General features: G+C 38.1%; 1 long non-coding RNA gene across 2 annotated transcripts in view; it reads left to right on the top strand.

Annotated features, from left to right (window-relative positions):
• Window positions 1-18,429, top strand: part of LOC117209165 — a 117,427-nt gene that overhangs the window by 23,190 nt on the left and 75,808 nt on the right. Inside the window, exon 1 of one of the 2 annotated variants that reach the window (XR_004487859.1) lies at window positions 5,387-6,005. The exons of the other annotated variant lie outside the window; for it this stretch is intronic. This is a non-coding gene — a long non-coding RNA (uncharacterized LOC117209165). Of the gene's footprint in view, window positions 1-5,386; window positions 6,006-18,429 lie in introns of those variants that run through there. 2 annotated transcript variants of the gene reach the window in all.

Below are 18,429 nucleotides of genomic sequence, written 5' to 3'. Positions count from 1 at the left end.
TTTAGTTATTAGGAACTTTCCCATGATTCCCAGTTTCATTTATGAAAAGAATCTTCCATTTGTTATAATATAACATTTTAAATACACCGCCAATCTCCACTGGAACACAATCAGAATCATCCAACATGTACTTTTTTAATAAATTTATTTTTCCATTACTTTTCCATCAAACGCAGGCGAATTTCCAGCGAAGCCACCCCCTTCTGCCCGTATCGCGTCGCGTAAAACAGAACGAAACCAAATAAAAGAAATGGCAACAAACCAAACACGGACAAAAAAAAAAAAAAATAAAGCAAGGGAGAAAAAGGAAATTCGTACAATTTTTCACAAGAGAGATCGAACGAATACACCAAGGGAAGCGGGGGCGATACCGGTCGGTTGTCGATTGGATTCAACAATCGAGGCGATCGCATCGCTGCCCGAAAGTAAATAAACGCGCGATAAAACGAGCGCGTGTATCGCCAGCGAATAATGTTATCGGTGATCGTGCAGCGGCCGCGTTTGAACGAGTCGCCTGTAGATTAATTGGCAAACTTCCGGTATGGCGCTTCCAACCCGCGGCACCAAGTGCGACCGGTTTAGTTATGCGCATAACGGATGCACACGGGCGCAGTTTCTGCGTGCAAATGAAGCGGCGACTATTCGACCACCCACGCTCGTTCGTTCGAATAAAATATGGAAAATTCCGCCCTCGTTATCCTACACCACTATTCCAGATTTCTTTCTTCCTACTGAGTTTCATTTTATCGATTATTCATCCGTTGTTGCTTGTCAGCAGGATTAATGGTTTTAATTTATTCGAGTTTTTCGCACAGTTCGAGGATGAGAGAGGAGAAGAAATCCTGAGGTGGCGAGCATTGTAGTTTGAAGTTTTTGCGGACAGAAGCTTCTGTTAGAGTTAAGGAAATTTTGTTAGTTCCTAGATATTGCTGGCGATCTATACGCATAATTTTCTTTGTTTCTAAAATAAAGGAGTCGCTATACATATAATCGAATATAACGTTTTATTTTAATTTGGATACTAGGAATCAAGGTGGAGTAATTTTACTATTTAATATCAGTGCAGTGATACAATAAAACAGTTGCTGGTAAGCGTTATGAGTAATAAGATGAATATGAAATTTTTAATAACAGTTAATAACAGCAAATAATACTGAAATATTTCTTTGGGGTAGTTTCGAAGGAGTTTGGTAATCGACATTATACTTGAAAGATTTGTTTGTATTAATTATATGAAAAACGATGATCGTTCATAATGTGACACAGAAGTCAAGCTATATATAAATCCTTGTGAAACTCGTTCGCATTTCGTAAACATTCCGCCTAAAAATACGAAAGGTCTCGTCCTTGCCGGCTCTTTAAAATGTGCAAGTGAAAGTGTCTAACCTTGGTCAAGGAGACGATCCGTTTGAATTGACCGTCGAGCAATCTTCCTGCCTGCAAGCCTTTCCTCTCCGCGGGGTGAAAGTTAAAATTCCAAAGGGCTGGAAATTACCGTCTCAACGGGGATGAATATTTCACGTCGCGTTAGATTACATTCGGCTCGAGGGGTTAAATCCCGAGTCGAAGGGCATGGCGGTTCGTATTTTCCCGCTGCGGTACGATGGTTGACGACGACCTTGCCACCCTTCCGAAATACGTTTAAAAATCGGCTGCTCGACAGTTCCAGAAGAGAAGAGCCAGCTTTACGCTGTGCTCGAATCGATAAATGGGGTTGCATCCTCACCCCTTGTCCTTCCACCCTTTCGTTCCCCTCGTTTCTACCACCTCCGGACACCCTTAAGAGCCAGAACGTGAGATGACGGTTAAAGGTCAAGGCCGGGCTATTTCCTGCACGACCGAACCTCGAATCTGTCGGGCTACGAAGGTCCGCCGAGAAAACGGGGGATGAAACTGCGTGGGCACGCGGGACACGCTACTGAAAACGATGTGATGAACGAAGTCGTTCGATATCGATCGGTTTGGAAAACCCCTTTGAGGCATTTTTTCTTTCTGATGCGTTTGGGGAATAAAGGAAAATACGTGATATTTTTTGTTGTTTGTTATTTTTGCTGATACGATTGGGAGTTGGTATGGTTTCTAGTCTGGTAGGTTTAGTGAAGTTAATGGGTGTTCGGGGAATGATATCGAAATTGACGGATGTTGGATTGGTTTATATTTAGTTGTTGATAGTGTATTTTTTAACGGTATTGTTAAAAATTATTATTTATAGTGGATATCGTAATGGGGTGGATTCGAAATTTGGTTGTCCTATGAAACTGGTGCATGTTGAATTTCATTTGATCCTGTAATTTCTATATACATTTCCAGATTGATTTTGAATTTAACTAATATGACAATCGTGCCTCATTATAGTACTGATGAAATTTCAAAATGTTTCATATGGATAATACACACAACATATAAATATTTTCCATACTAATCGTGCGAATACTTTTCTAAACCAGTGTACGTGAAACTTTGAAAATAGTCTAAAATGATATTTAGACTTCAGGCATTTGAGAAAGTCACTAACAAGAATAAAAAGTGGTAGCTGCGAGTTTAAGCGAGAAAATAAACAACCGCAAGTGTTTCGAAATCCAAGGCGTGCGAGTTCAAAGAACCGCGAAAGAAATCACGGACCGGAAGCGGCTTCCGTGGAAGTTCGCAGACGTCAGGAGAGGGCAACGTGAGTTAGAGCCGGCAAATGCAAAGTTATGGCTTGCAGAACACTTTAAACAGTCGTAAAATATGAGACTGCGACGAGCGTCGCTCAACCCATGCAGCGAATCCTCAACGCCACCCTTCAGCCCCCTGTTCTACATCCAACAGGGGCATTTCTGCAGCGAGAAAAGTAGAGGAAGACGCCAAGGAGACACAGGGGAAGAAAATACCGCGGTTGTTGAGCATCCCGCGGGCTCGTTTGTATCGCGAGAGCAAAATGTCGCGAGCAACTTCGTTTGAACACCTTGTTTGCGAAAGACACGTCGCGCAGGGTTGCAGTTTGCGATTGATCGTGTCAAAATTACTTCTTTCGATTATATCTAGCGATGAATGTTTTAATTTTTCTCTTTTTTATTCTTAGGTCTTTCTCATTTGTCGTTCTTGTCTCGAATGTTAATGACAGTATATTAAACGAATGGTTAGTATAAAATGGTATAAATGGTAGAGTTGGTTCGAATCGATGAAGATAATATAAGAAAGTTGTACCGTAACTCTATTAACAATAAGTTTCTTGTCTCTCGACCATGTTTGTTCTTGTTACAATTACAATACAGTTCTCTTTGTAAGGTTCTTGTTATGAAAATAAGTTATTTAACTTATTAAGAAAGTAGTTCTAGTAAAGGGTGAGACTGATGGTAGGATTTCTTTCTAACTGAACAAAAAGTATTTTTAAATATAAACTATACATGTTTTTTCTTCATTTTTTTTATTATTAATATTTTTATTCGGAGATACGGCATATTGGAAATGTAATTTAGGAATAATGAATGTAGAATGCACATGAACAGAAATAGAGTTACGTGATCGCTGGTCTCCTCGTTGGAAAGTCGTGTTTTCGTAAAGCAGACAACGAAGTCCGCTTTCTTTCGTAGCAGAAAGCACACGGCAGGATTCGTTCAATTTATCCTCATTCATAATTCAACGATCCGAGACGCGATCCTTGCGAGGCGTTTACTTAACGAAAGGAAGGAGCTACGCGATACCCGGTATTTTGTGATTCCAGCCTTTTTATTTGAGATTCATTTACGATGATTGGGGAATGAAATTCCAGGAAAGTTGGAATCAATTTCATCGATATGATATTATATTTCAAAATTTTTCGTTTGATTTTTTAAAGGTTCCTCGGGAACTTTAAAGTTTATTTATCTTTCGAAGGCACTTCGTTAGAAGTTTCAGTATTAAAAAATTTATCGCGATAATCTGAAGACAATCGTAGAATTTATTAATGAAATATGTAATTTTTTTTACTTTCATACATTTTGAAACGAACATATTTTAAACTATATACGGATAAAATAAATAATATGTACCTCGTCAAATTATTTGGGATTGTGATTTATTCGGGAATTACACCTCAGTGCAGTTTACAAAGCGCGTTATCCCCGTGATAGATAAAATAGATGATGCAATAAATACTAACTACGTAATTTTCCGCATCAATTAATTTAAGCATAATACAGAAATTTGACACGGCTGTGTCAACCAACGAACCAAAACTTCAATCAAATTTCCAATTACCACACACAACTATTTACCACTTAATCACCCCCATTAAATCCTGCAACAACAATAGAATTTACAACCACCTACTGAAACAACCGCAGACTCTATCTTCGCAAAACCACATCAATCAAAATGCACAACCCATTAACACCCAGCCAAAAATAGTTCGATGCTCACCTCTATATCCAATCTCGTTACCGCCGTACCTCCAACGTAACTCATTATCATCTCCCAATTTTCTACTCTTTGTTGTACACTTTCTTTCAGTAACGAAACACTGTGCAAGTTGCCTGAACATTCTTTAACCTTACATCGCCAGTGTCCCGTTTCAGAAACCTTCGGTCGTAAATAAAAATTTCACGGCGGAGACAGGATGGGAAGCCTGTGTGCAACACAGTATCCACCCTGTGACTCCTTTTTCTACCTTTCCGCATCAAACGCCCTTTTTTAACGTGGATTTAACGAGGCGGCCAGTTCCGGTTATCTTTGCCCGGAGCCCCCGGGAAGCCTTTAAAACCGGCAAGATGGCTGACGATACGTAGCGAGTGCACGCCCACGTGATCCTGCAGCCACCACTACCGCTTTTTCATCCCCTTTCCGGCGGCTAGCTGCGTCAGCCTCGTTGCACGGATCGACAACGAGGGGCAAGAAGTGGCCAGCTTTGCATAAGAGGGAAAACACTGGCGCCACTTTCTCGCCTTCCCTCGGTCTCACCCCTCTTCTCCAACACCCGATGCACCGCCGACGTGACTTCGTTTAATGGCAAAACGATGTACCTTTGGATTGATTTCGAGACAAGATTGCGATTTTTCGAACGGGGATACTCGTTCTTGCGGATGATGCTTGGTAATGAGGTAGATTCGGTAAATTCTGAGGTGAGCTTGGAATGGGGTGATCGTAGGGGTAGGTGGGTTGTAGCGGTCAGTTAGGGGTGTTCTGTTGTGGCGAAGGGGTTGGAGCTGTGGTTCAGCGTATGGGAGAGCGTTGTGTTTATGGCATTGATACATTGCTCTGTTTTAATGACTCGTTTCTTGATGGATGGAGGCTTCGAGGGTGAATTTGTTTGGATGATTTCTTGTGGAAATAAGTGGTACGAGTGGTGAATATTTAATAGATCACGGAAAGTTTGAAGTTACGTATAATTCAGAAATTAATAATGGTATCAATTATCGTTCAATGTCATCTTGTTGCAGCATGGAAAATCGATCAATTATTAATTAATCAATTCAGGTTTCTTTTTCGGACGAGTAACAATTGTCTTAAACAGAACATTTAAATATTTGGCAAAAATTTAGAATAAATAATTCTCTTTCAAATATAATGCAGAACTTTGCGAATAATCTAAGAATCAAACGTCCCTAAGTCATCTTCTCGAAATAGTCGATCTTTTAACAAAATGCCTCGTAATAATCTTTCGGGAAATAGACTTCGAATAATATCAGGACTCTGCAATCCGTTTGAATTCATCCGATACAATTCAATTCGTCCTCTGTTCAAAAATCGTTCGGTCGAGAAGCGACCTACTTTCGGCAGACAATGAAATGATCCTGAAACAACCCTCTTCGGGAGAACGAATCACATCTGCGACCACAAAGACCCCAAACGAGAGTATCCCAAGCTGTAAGATCCTGTCGTGAATCAATAATTCTGCTAGTAAACGGTAACGAGCCATTAAGAGGTTGGTTCGCGAAAGGCACCGACGTTAATGACCCGTAAATAAATCCGTCGAGCCACTGTCACGGCCACAAGGGCGGCAATGATGGGGATCCAAATGAAATTAAGGCTTGGCCAAAGGGTTGGTGAGTTCTGAGTCGATTTTAATCATTTCATTGTCACGATGCGAATATACATTTTCGTTTCGAAGGATATTCTTCTTTATTTTATATTCGAAGGGAGGAGGATTCTCTATCATTATTTTTATTATTAAGAAAAAGAAAAAAATATATGAGAGAAATAAATATCAAATTTAGAATAAAGTGAGGGTATACAGATTTGCTAACTTGTTGAAGTGTATAGTGTGCAGTATTGTTTATCAATCTTTAAAAATCTTACTAATAGAAAATAGTAGTTTAACGAAAATGAAGGGTTGTTCAAATAATAAACCAACCGGATATAACAAATATTACTTCGACATGAATTCTGAAAAATTCTGGAAACCTCTTTTATCGCTCTAATTGAGAATAAAAGTCCCTCTCAGTGTAAAAATTAGACAATCCTTGTTGTTTCTTGAATGCAGATTAACTATTTTTTGTATACTCAAAGAAAATATCAAATTTAATTTCTTTACGACGCACACGCACACGCAAAACTTCAAAAGATTTATAAATTCATCCCTAAAAACTCAGGACCTCGGAAATTCGATTCTCCTTGGCTCTTCATCAACAGGAAAGAATTTAATTCAATTTGAAAAAAAAATTACAGAATATCTAAGCGATGAATCTCTCATTGATAATCATGAAATAAAGATAATCTTCATCGATAAAGAGAAATTAATAATTCTGTTTAAGCAAACACACACAGAATGTCAAAACGAAAGGGCTTGAAAGGGTTGATCGCGTGCGTTCTGGAACCGTGTCAGTGGTTTCATTGTCGCGGCGTGGCGCTATCTCTCATAACCGGCTTGTTCTTACGGGTTTTCTCGGGGAGCTGGTCTATTGTCGACGACGATGCCGCGTCGACGTAGCTGCGCCGTTATTGACGAGGCGCTGTGACCTGTATTCGGTAACTGCGCGTCCCGACGCTCCTCGTCCCGACACTCGTCTCTCTCCGACACTCGTTCGACAAAGACGACCAGCTGCGACCGGTTACGAGCGTCGGAATTACGACGGACGATTCGATCGAGCGGCCTTGAACGGACCGCGACTCACCAACCCATGTACACCACTTCTTCAGCGGCTCTGAGATTGATTCTTCTAATACGCATACTACCAATACAAAATACTACACTGACTGATAATAATATTGGAACATCTTTATGAATATATTGTTATAGTTAGAGATACCTTTTACGAGTAAATTATGTGCGTTGTACGAAACGTTTTGACATTTCATTGGCATGTTATAAGACACGATTATCATAGTTACATCGATAAAGTTTAAAACAATCTGAAAATGTATATAGAATTTTCGAAACATTTAGTACAAGCATAACTATATTTCATACAGGTTACAAAAATATTGAAATTGTGAATTATATTAATAAATCTCGATATTCGGAGAGACCGTAATATATTTGATATATTATATCATATTTAATACATGTTATGTAATATTTAACACTTATTTCATGCTTAAAGTGACTATTCGCGCTGTATCCCAATTCTTTTTTCTTATATACACATTTGCGATAAATATCTAGCAAATTTAGAAATTCAATTTGAGTCCAGTGACTAATAAAATCGTAAGTTGGAAGTAAAATTTCTTTCACCCTAAAACGCACAAGTTTGTATCTCTGGAGCAAACGTCACGATTATACACCTCTGAAAAAGCACATGGGACGATTAACGGCAGAATGTAAAGAACCGCGTAAGCAGTTAAAAATCGCTAACCCTTGTGTTTTAGCGTGCAAACAACCCTTCGTCCAGGGGTTGTACTTCCAAGCACTCAACGTGTATCTGTAGCACACAGTCCTTTGCGAAACTCTGGTAAACGTTGTCCAACGTCCTCGAAATCCTTTGTTAAAGAAAAGGCAAACACCTTTCCCTTAGAAAATACGAACTTCGTTTCTTAAAGAGGGTTTCTTCGAGAATTATTCAGCGGAAAATGTAGGCCGAAGTGAAGCATAGTTCCTGTAATACGAATTTCTTAGCAGGTAATCAAAGTTGATGCATTTTTAAACGAGCCATCGTGGCTATATAGTATTTCATCGAATACAAAATTCACGCAGGGCTGTCGATCTCTGGGAATGATTAACTCTTAAACTAGCGATGAGTGTTTAGACCGATCCCTGTCCCTATTATCTGAAACTCCTTATCCTTAGGAATGTGCAAATTATTTAAGAAATTTGATCTATTTTCGCCTGTAATGAAATTTCATTGTTTCATTTTGAGGCTGAGCAATAATAGATCTCTTACTTTGTTAATTTAGATCTTCAAAGAAGGATTTAATCAAAGGAGGAGAACGAAAAGATGATAGCAATGATATAACAGAATTAATTTGTTGATTCGTGGGCATTTCCAGAACAATTTCACTTTTTTTGTATATTTGCTACGATTAAAATCTTCATATTTCTTCATTGAATGTTCTGAAAGAATTCTTTTATACGCCAAAAAATATTAAAATACATATTTAATGCTAACATATCAATTCTATTTATAAAGATGCTTAGAAAAACTGTTTCTTTTATACTGAAGATCTGACCATAGCCATATTTATTATTCATGTATAAAAATCTACTATTGTTGTCGTTCTAATACCATCCACTGTAACTGTAGAAAATAGAATATCCCTTGATACAAACTTCGACACTTAGAGACCATCCCTTGGTATTATTTTACATGTTAAGTAATACAATAAGATTCGCACCCCTGAAGATTGCTCATAAAGGCAACTCTCTATAGACAATCCTCGCATCAAATTCACCCTTTAACAACGAAATCATCCTAAAAGCGTCCTTACCCAAACCCAACATGAAACTTCACTCCTTGAAAGTATCAACAAGGAAAACCAGCCTTCTACCCTTCTTTGTCTAGCAGTTATCTTTAAATTTTTCGACCCACGCCTCAAGGTACAGAAGGTTCGTTCACCCTGCCGTTAATAAAACGTGTTTTATCGCAAAACCGGTTATCTGCTGGTCTTACAGGACGAATTCCCTGCGACGTGCTTTCATGGGGAGGAGGGTGGCACTGTCCCAGTTGGAAACGGAGTTACGATATATCCCGGTCACAATGCCGGTCTCCTGGAAAGTGGGGTTATTTGTCGAGGCACGAAAGCCTGCGGAAATAGTTTCCGCGTGGTTCAGACGTATTGATCTTCGCGTTTTCCGTAGCTTTTCTTTTCTCTCTTTCCCACGTTCGCTTCCGCGCGTCACATTCTTCGCGGCCGTCGCGTTTCCTGCCATTTTACTTTCCGATAGATCGTCTTGTACGAGAAGTTGGAAAGGAAGAAGTAGGAGAAGAAGAAGAAGAAGAAGAAGGGAAAGAAAAAGGACGGGAATCGAATTTCGTTGCGAGGAAGTTGGTGAGAAGGATGGAGAAAAATAGAGGGACAGGTCGTTTAAGCTATGTAAATGGAAAAATGGCGGGGCAAATCGCTTAAGCTATGCAAATGGAAAAATAGAAGAGCGAGTCGGTCGTTTTGTTAAAAGGCGGCGGGTTCTTTACGCGAGGAACCGGGGGAGAAAAGCCGGAAAGTCGCAACCGTGCGTTTGTTCCTATGTCTTTTTTTTCTCCTTAATTCTTTATCTCTGTTTAATTCTGAGTTTTGTGGTCATCATCCGTTTCTAGGATCGATTTTTTCCTCAGTAAGAGACTATCTGATCGAATTTCATCTTGTATGATGCATACAAAGTAGGAATATTTACACAAATTTCAATTAGACTTAGGTTGATGTTTAGGGTTGGTTACAATATCGAGTTATCCCTGTTTAATTCTGTTTGAGTCCAAGTTTGGTGGCTACCATCTATTCGTGCAATCAATTTTTGGAGTTTTTCTCACTTGCGAAATGGTTTTCTCTAATGAATTTGTTATTCGTGATATATATACATATAATGAACAGAAGCATTTAATTTTTTATATAAATGGGTATAAATTGATGTTTAAAATGCATTAGTACGCTAATTCGTTCTTCTTTAGTTTTATTTCATTCCTAGTACTATGATCACCTACTATTATCTGTTTGGTCAAAATCGCATATATTTTTGTTAAATTTGCTCCTGCAAGTTGAATAGAAATTTTCTTACAACCTAAATTGCTGTTTAAAACTGATTAGAAGGTCGGTTTATTAAGTTCGAGGCCTGGAACACGTAGAATTAATTCTGAACTGACGTATACTAAGTATAAGACGGATTTATTGCATAGTTGAAACTTAGTAACGTGTATTTAATATAAATTGGAGGTAGGTTTGAGGTCTGTATATCCAAGATATCTAATGCGAGTCTAATTTCAGTTTAACCTAGATCCACCGGAACGATGTTCGAACTTTTGCAAGTATCATCGAACGAGTTGATGGTGTTTCTAAAGTTATCGCGAAAGGGTAGCGTCATCAGAATGGATGAAACATCGATATCGCGCTTCAAAGTCGGAAAGAGGAATTATAGAACGACGTGTTTCCGTAACAAATTTCCTAATGTTTTCTTACCTAAAATTTCTCACAGCGATGGAAAGCGTTTCAACTGTCGGAAGAAAGCTCATGCTCTCGTTAGGATAAATATTTGCACTTTCCAAGTTTGTACTTTCGATTGCATACTATTTCGTTGGAGAGAATGTTCACTCTTTACGAACGAAATAAGTTTCAGCATTGAATTAAACAATTTTTATACATATGGTTATATCGATTGTTGTTTTGGAATTTTTTTATATTTTCGATCTATCAATATATATTATATGCTCATCCATATATCGCATCCAAATTTGGATACAATTAAACTTTAATACAAGATATCTTTATATAGCAATTCTCCCTCTCCAAAATACAAGTATCAAATTTTTCCAATAATTTAATCTTCAAACGCATAATATGCATTGTCATTTGATAATATTTTTAGATATATTTCTTAATGCAGATATGCTATCAACTTTGAAACCAAATTCGTCATCACCAATGAAACAAAGCTTAGGTTCAATTTAATTTTTATTTGGCTTTCTAAAAAAAACCAAAGTTTTTATCGCTCTGTTAATAAAATTACAAGAAACTGGACTGTGCTCAAACTTCGTTGTGACGAAGTTTGCATGCTTCTGTCGAAAGAAACGGAAAGTGTAGCCACAGCGCGGGAATGCCATTTTTGCTCGTTATTTAAGTCCAAACTCACCGCTTTTCCACCCCTTTTCGCCGACTATATTTATCTTTTCTCTGTTGAAATATCCAACTTGTTACGCTCTATTTAAGCGGAGATCCGCGTCGAGACGGGCAGAGCGGCGTGTAGCCGATTCGCTTGTGATAACCGTACGTGACTCGTGTGGCGTTTTTGCTAAACCACGCAAAGTCAGCTAGAAAGATCAGACAGGTAGTAAAACCACGTTAAAGAATCACCGTGTACATTTTGTTGGAGGAAAGAGCAGTCGTAAAAGGATTTTCCGCAGGTTACTATTGAACCAAAAATAATGGAGGAATCGTTTATATGCGTAGATTATGAAACATACAGATTTCGTTACAATTTTTACTTTGTAAAATTTGTAAAATTAATGTCGTCTGAAAAGACAGATTTATGTCTTAAAATATACGCGTAGATTGGTAGTTGTTTAACATCTTTACAAATTATTAACTATTATATTAACTATTATAATTATTAATTAAATAATAAACATATTTGGTTTCGACAAAATTGGCCTGAAACTTTCATTACTGAAAAAATATGACAAACACAAGTTTCCTTCTAAAAACATCTTGGTCTTACAAGGATTAATCCAATTCCAAAAGTAATGAAATTTCTATTACTCGACAAACCTCCTATTCATAGACCTCGTGCTGGGAAAATATGAAAATCGGAACAGGAGTCAATCCAATGAACAAGGATATATCGTGCTTTTGCCCGAGGCATAGCACGTGGCTTGGATGAAACCGTGTGCTGGCAATATCGAACTGCAAGACCCAGGAGTTGTGGAAACCACGTTGGACTATTCCAAGACCATCTAACTCACAACTTCAAGATCCAGGAGTTGCAGAATCCATTCTGGATCACCTTAAACCTTGGGACTCCAAACACTAAATCCTACGAATCGTGGGGAGTCGATCGAATTCATGGATCGTCAAATTCTAAAGTATTCAGTTAAATCCATAATATCATTAATTTAAAAATTTAAGAACCTCCACGAAGAATTCCTACACGAATTCAAGGAACGAATTCAGGAAAGTGTATAGACGCGACAAGAATAAGTGGACAAATAGTGGAAATAGGTATCAATGAAATTAATAATAACTGTTACTTAAGTTTTATTAATTATATATCCTTATGATACACGTGTAGTTTACTTACAACTAATAAATAATTGAAATTAATATTTTAATATTTAACACTTTTATATAAATGGATCCTGTTCAACGAAACTCCATTCGTAACTAATATTTTCATTGCCTGTCTGCTTATTTTTTCCCAACTGTCTTTTTTTACGAAGGTGTATATAATCATGAATCTAGAACGTTAAATGCAAGGTTTTGGCTGTGGCATTAGAAACATGGTGGCGGTTTGGGGTCTGATCTTTAGAGATCTCTTGTGGTCTGATCTTTAGAGTGATTGAATCGAAGGTCCTTGAGCATTTGAAAGATTAATGGAAGTCTTACGAAATTTGGTATCCTATACCCTGAAGTAATCCTCTATGGGTTTTGTAGTTCCAGTCAGGTTCACCGTATTGGATTTGGACATTCTGTGGCTTTCGACTAATTTTACACGCGGCTCGTGAATTTGTACTTGTCACACGGTTCGAGGATTTTGGAATTTGATACAATACAAGATTATTCGGCGTGATTTCGATATACTTAAAATATTTCGATAAACGAAAAGATTGCATAACAATTAAATGTTAGATTCATGTGATTCTTATCCTAAATACAAAGAATTTCAGAAATTCTCAAAATTTATATTGCTAACGAATGGCAACTGCAATGTGATTGTGTTATTCTTGATCTTCGTTTTATTTCGAACCGTACAGCCTGTTCGACTTTGATCGTATCGCGAATTCAGGGAACGAATTCAGAAAAGTATATAGACAAGAATAAATGGACAAATAATGGAAATAGGTGTCAATGAAATTAATACTTTTATGTAAACGGATCCTGTTCAACGAAATTCCATTCGTACCTAATATTTTCACTGCCTGTCTGCTTATTTTTTCCCGACTGTACATACTTTGTAAAAGAAACTTTTTTAGAACGCGAACATACAACTAAACTATTGATACTTTCATGAAAACTATAAAAGCGTAAAAATATAGAGAATTCACATGATATGGAAAAATATACATAAAATATCCAAAATAAAGTGCTCGTTAGAATATTCAGTAGGCGAAATAAAATATAAATTTCACTTTTTTAGCTGCATCCATAAAAATATAAAACTGCATAAAAATATGCAATCTACGTACATAACGCCATATAACCACCATCTTCGACGACAATAAAGAAACTGGTGATGTAATTGACTAGTCGATAATCGAGGTGATCGTTACATGGCCGCTTATTACAGTAATCGCGAGGATACCGCAACAACGTGCCGTTAGAGCAGATCCGGTATCGGGACGGCTGACGAGTGGAGTTTGCCGCTTAAATGGAAGTTGGCTTAAGTTCTTAGCCGATCCTTGCCACTGGATATCGGCAAGTTCGCCTCGAGGTTTCACTCGAGGCACGCCTGGCAAACGACTCCCGCGCGGATTAACGCGCGGGGACCTCTTAATCCGCCATCGAGATACTGGCAGCCTCTTCTCCTGCCGACTCCTCGCTCCTTTCGTCGCTGTTTGTCTGCTTGTAATTAAAACAACCCTTAAATAATCGACCGGCCGCGAACCGAGGTTATACGCTGCGCTCCCTCGCCCTTCGTCGGTTTAGTAAACTCGACAGAACCGCGTTGAAAGTTTTGGAAACGATAAGGATGCTGGTTCGTCGACTTTCTTTTATCGACTTCAAAATTCTCTTTGGGATTGTTGTTGTCTTGTTGTGCCGATCGTTTGATGGCTTGATGATAGTTTTTTGGTCTTATGAATGTGGTAATTTGATGGAAGTGAGCTATATATGTAGCTGAGTATACTTTCGTATAGAATATGTTTTTAGCGTTGTAAATAGTGAGGATGTTTATAGGAATTTGGCGATGGCTTGTGGTAATGTGGAAGATGAGGAATTTGTATAATTGAGGTCGGAAATTTGTAAACATGATAATTTTACAATTACATCCGGATCGAATTAATGATAAATTAAAATGAAGCTTATCCTTTTCGACTAACTGATTGCTTTATTGCATCAAAGGATACTTTGATATAATTTGATTCGATTAATTTAATTTAATATTTAATAGTTCAATTCCAGTAGATCCAAACTTGTCAATTGATACCTAAATTCACGTGTAACCTGTTGACTTTCGTCCCGAAAATTGATAGAAAATAAATCTCATTCCTATCTCAATTGCAGTTTCTTCTAATTAAATCCTAACGAATTTCCAATTCAAAGAAAGAAGTTCCAAAAATCATCTGTAAAAACTATCTCTAACAGGTTCGTTTGCTCAAGGCAAACGAAAGTAGCCAGCAGCTCTGACCAGAAAATTCCATTTGGGATTGCTGAGTCAGTATGTTATCAGCTAAAAGAGCATAGAACAAAAACTGCTCTATTCTAGTGCACAATTTTACCTTATCATTTTTCAATATAGATTCACAGATTTTTGCATTTCGAAGTTTTATTTCAGATGAAGATAATATTCTTATTCGTGGTCACTCGTTCACAATTTCGAGTAGCTACCATTGTTTCCTACATTCTCGTTAAAAAGAAACTCAATTTTTTACTAAATTTTTCCTCGTTCCTTTAACACAATTACCAAGCTGCGGATTTTTATGTAAATTCATATTTTTGAAAATATTATTTAAAAAATAGGATCTTGGTAGAATATTCTCTACTAGATACCAATGCATCATAGAAAATACTATACTTTGATCACTTTATACATTTTATAGGCCATGTACACGCAAATTCTGCAATTTTACGCTTTCAAATTTTCAATACGCGTATAAAAATATGCAACCTAATAATAATAATAATTTGTGACTAAATTTTGATTATTTCATGTACAAAATTCTTCCAGCTTCGTTCGGTACAATTATTTCAAAAAATTCAACGTCATCCAACTATAATCCTACTTTCCAGAAAAATTAAGTATTCTATCACAGAGATAGGTTTTTCATCGATCCGTACGAGAATTTACACTACTTCGACGCCACGACTAGGAAAAACGCGAGAATTGCTCGGACGAAGATCTAGTTGGACGCGAATTTCCAGCAATACAAGATCGAAGAGCTGTCGAACACGTGGCTGCAAACGAAGCGAGGCGCACAAGCGAATTCCGTGTCGCGTCGTCGCGTCGTCGGAAAGTTTATTCTCTTTGCCGAAGCGGACTTATTGCGAGCGAACTTGTCACCAGCTACAGCTGCAATTCCTTTTCTCTTTCTCACTCGATCAGCCTTCTCTTTTTCCCGTGCCGTGTGAACGGTATTTGTTATAGTGTCGCGGCGGTCGCGAAAGTATTCCTACCTGATCACGTCCGGTAGAGTCTTCGACGAGTTTCCGGGAGAAGTTTAATTAAAATCAAAGTCACGTGAAACGACGTTCCGGAAAGAGGAAATACGATTTGACTGTCGACGAACAAAGAGATTTATCATGTCTGTTTCGTTGGGAGAAAGGAGAAAGAAGGTTACTACGTGATGTGTCGAGGATGTGACAACTCGAGGAAGGATTATTAAATTTGTTTGTCTTGCTTTCAGAAGTAAAGTCACGTTAAAGATAATGATATAATTTCGGTTTGCTGGAGATTTTTTTAACATTTGAAAAGTAGTTCTTTAGTTCTGGTCGTTCTAGTATTGCTTTTTAGTTCTTCTTGGTTTTGGTATTTCTATCTTGTCGTTTGTTATTACTTTTATTCCCGTCGTCGTTTCTATTTCTGCAGTGTCAACGAATCCTCGTACTTTGCTACTTTCAAGAATACTTGTTGAATATAACGAATGATTAATCTATGTCGTTTCGATATTTTATTTCGCTTAATTTTCTTCGATTTCAATATTTCATCCATACTATACGTTAATTTAATAAAAATACATCAACGTAGATACATTATTAATCGGAAAAATATAAGAGTATATTAAAATTCGAAATAGCTTTTCAAAGTTCATTGACTGTGAACTAGATAGAATTAAATATCAGATGCTATTTGGAGCGTAAAGTACGTTATGAATCAAACCTCGACATCTTTACATTTCCTTCGGGACCAACAACGAAAAAGAAAAATCGCAACTTCCATTTCAAGTTAAATACAAGAAGACATCTCGAACTGAACTTGTCCAATCGCCGCGGAACAATCGGACCTCTGCGATGAAAAGGGGCGTTCGCCAGAGGGGTAATTAATTTTTAGCCACGTTCAAAGGCAATCTCGCTCACGCGAAACAGCTTATGGCGGCGAGGAGCCGTTTTCCGGCCGGGGCTCCGAGAAATTCATCATCGCCAATGCGGAATAGATTAATGTCGCCTCTCGCGGCTATAGCGAGGAAGGGAGTAGCTTTCATCCTCGTCAATGCTGGAAACTTCCAGGCTCTGCCACTCAGCAAGTTAGGACCAGGCCGCTAAATTACTTCGAATCGAGTTGCTCTCAAAGGGGCCCCCGCCTCTTCCTCTTCGTCGTCCTTCTCCTTCGTCATACCTGACCTAACTGTCCTCCAGCCTGCGTCGTAATTCCACAGCCAGGGTTACCAACCGATCGAAATTGCGAGTCGCGATGCTTCTCGATTGAGTTAAACTGCGTAGCTTAAGAGGAGAAAAAAAGCGGAGACAGGGATTAGAGAGATTGTTGATGAAGGAAATTGGAAGCTAAATTAGTTGCGAAGATTCAAAGTACGATCGAATACGACTGGTATCGAGGTTCAGAATTTCGAGAAGATATAGACTTAGAGAGGCGAATCTTGATGCTGGAAAGTTGCCTTTAAGGTCTTTGAGATCTTATCCTGGGATTTTCCAGCTTTTCTTTTCCTACAACCTATATATGTCGGTTATAATATTCGAGATTCTTTTTGTCAGCGTTGTCCGAACTTTCTGGAAGATTCTGACGAGAGTTCAAACTCCGATCGAAATTCTTACAATGTTAGTCGAACGTTCAGATTCAAATGTGATTTCTCGACTTTGCACACCTACGCAAATAACAAAGAAGAAACAAGATACTCAAAGAAACAGATAACAGCAATTAATCCACCGATCAATTGTTAAAGAATTATTAAAGCATTTTTAAGAAGCATAAATTTACATCCTACACTGCAAAATATCAATCCACATTTCTCACCTGATCGTTTTAATAAAATTCTTCCATCAACAATTTCGAAAGAATCTCATCCCTGGTCCTCTTTTTCCGTGTAGAAGCGGGTAGGAACGTAAAAAGAGGAACGAAAAGGGGATTCCTACAAGTTCTAAAAAGATCGCGCGATAACACTTGGCGAGGAAAGGAAACTCGTTGTCGTGAGAGCGATCGGAGCCCTCGTTCCCTATTCCAGTAGCACGATCGCTTCGCCAGTTATTTGAGACGTTGGTTTCGGCGTGTACCCGGCATGGAAACCACGTTGCAGGCATTACTTTCGTCCGGGACGTTGGTCGACCCTATTCTCGAAGCAGGCTCGCATGCTCGCGCCGCATTGTTCGCGACTTTCTCGCCGATCCACCCGCGTTTTCCGAGTTCTTGCCGTGGCCGATATCGCGGTAAAAATTACGAGGCGTACGCGACGCGTTCGCTGTCTTTCTTCGCGCGAAAAACGAGCCCGTTTTTCCAAATTACCGCGCGATTTTTGTATCATCGAAACAGATTTTTTTTTTTTGTACACGCTACTGATATGTATTTAGAGATATTTATTTATGGTTTTTTTACTTTATTTTTATTCTGATAAAGTATACTTTCAATGATAAGATATTAATAAAAATTGGCAGGATATATTTTTATCAACATACATTATTTTATTGACAACATTCTTTATTTTAAGAAAGTTACCTTTGTACGTTAAATATTATTTGACTCGGTACGTTATTTTATTCCCAACGTGGAGTAACGTATATCAGAAAGTGTTGAAAATTTCAGGCTTGCAATTGAAATTGCTTAAGTTGTAATTTATCGACGAGGCTAGGCTCCTTTGAGGTCGGATGATTCAGGGTGGAATAAATTCGCGGAGATTTGTAGAGGTAGAAGAATTGAATGGCTAGAAGTTTAATTAATTAGGAGGTCGGTGTTACTTTAGAAGGCTATTGGCGAGGAAATGGGGAAATCTGAAGATGATTTATTTCTTGAGAAGAATAATGTGTTTGAAATTACGATGCTCCCTTTTCTTCTCAAGAAATTCGGTCACA

Source organism: Bombus bifarius, unplaced genomic scaffold (genome assembly GCF_011952205.1).
Source record: "Bombus bifarius isolate JDL3187 unplaced genomic scaffold, Bbif_JDL3187 scf7180000008166, whole genome shotgun sequence".
NCBI classification, from domain to species: domain Eukaryota; kingdom Metazoa; phylum Arthropoda; class Insecta; order Hymenoptera; family Apidae; genus Bombus; species Bombus bifarius.
This window is presented reverse-complemented; position numbering and strand designations above follow the sequence as displayed.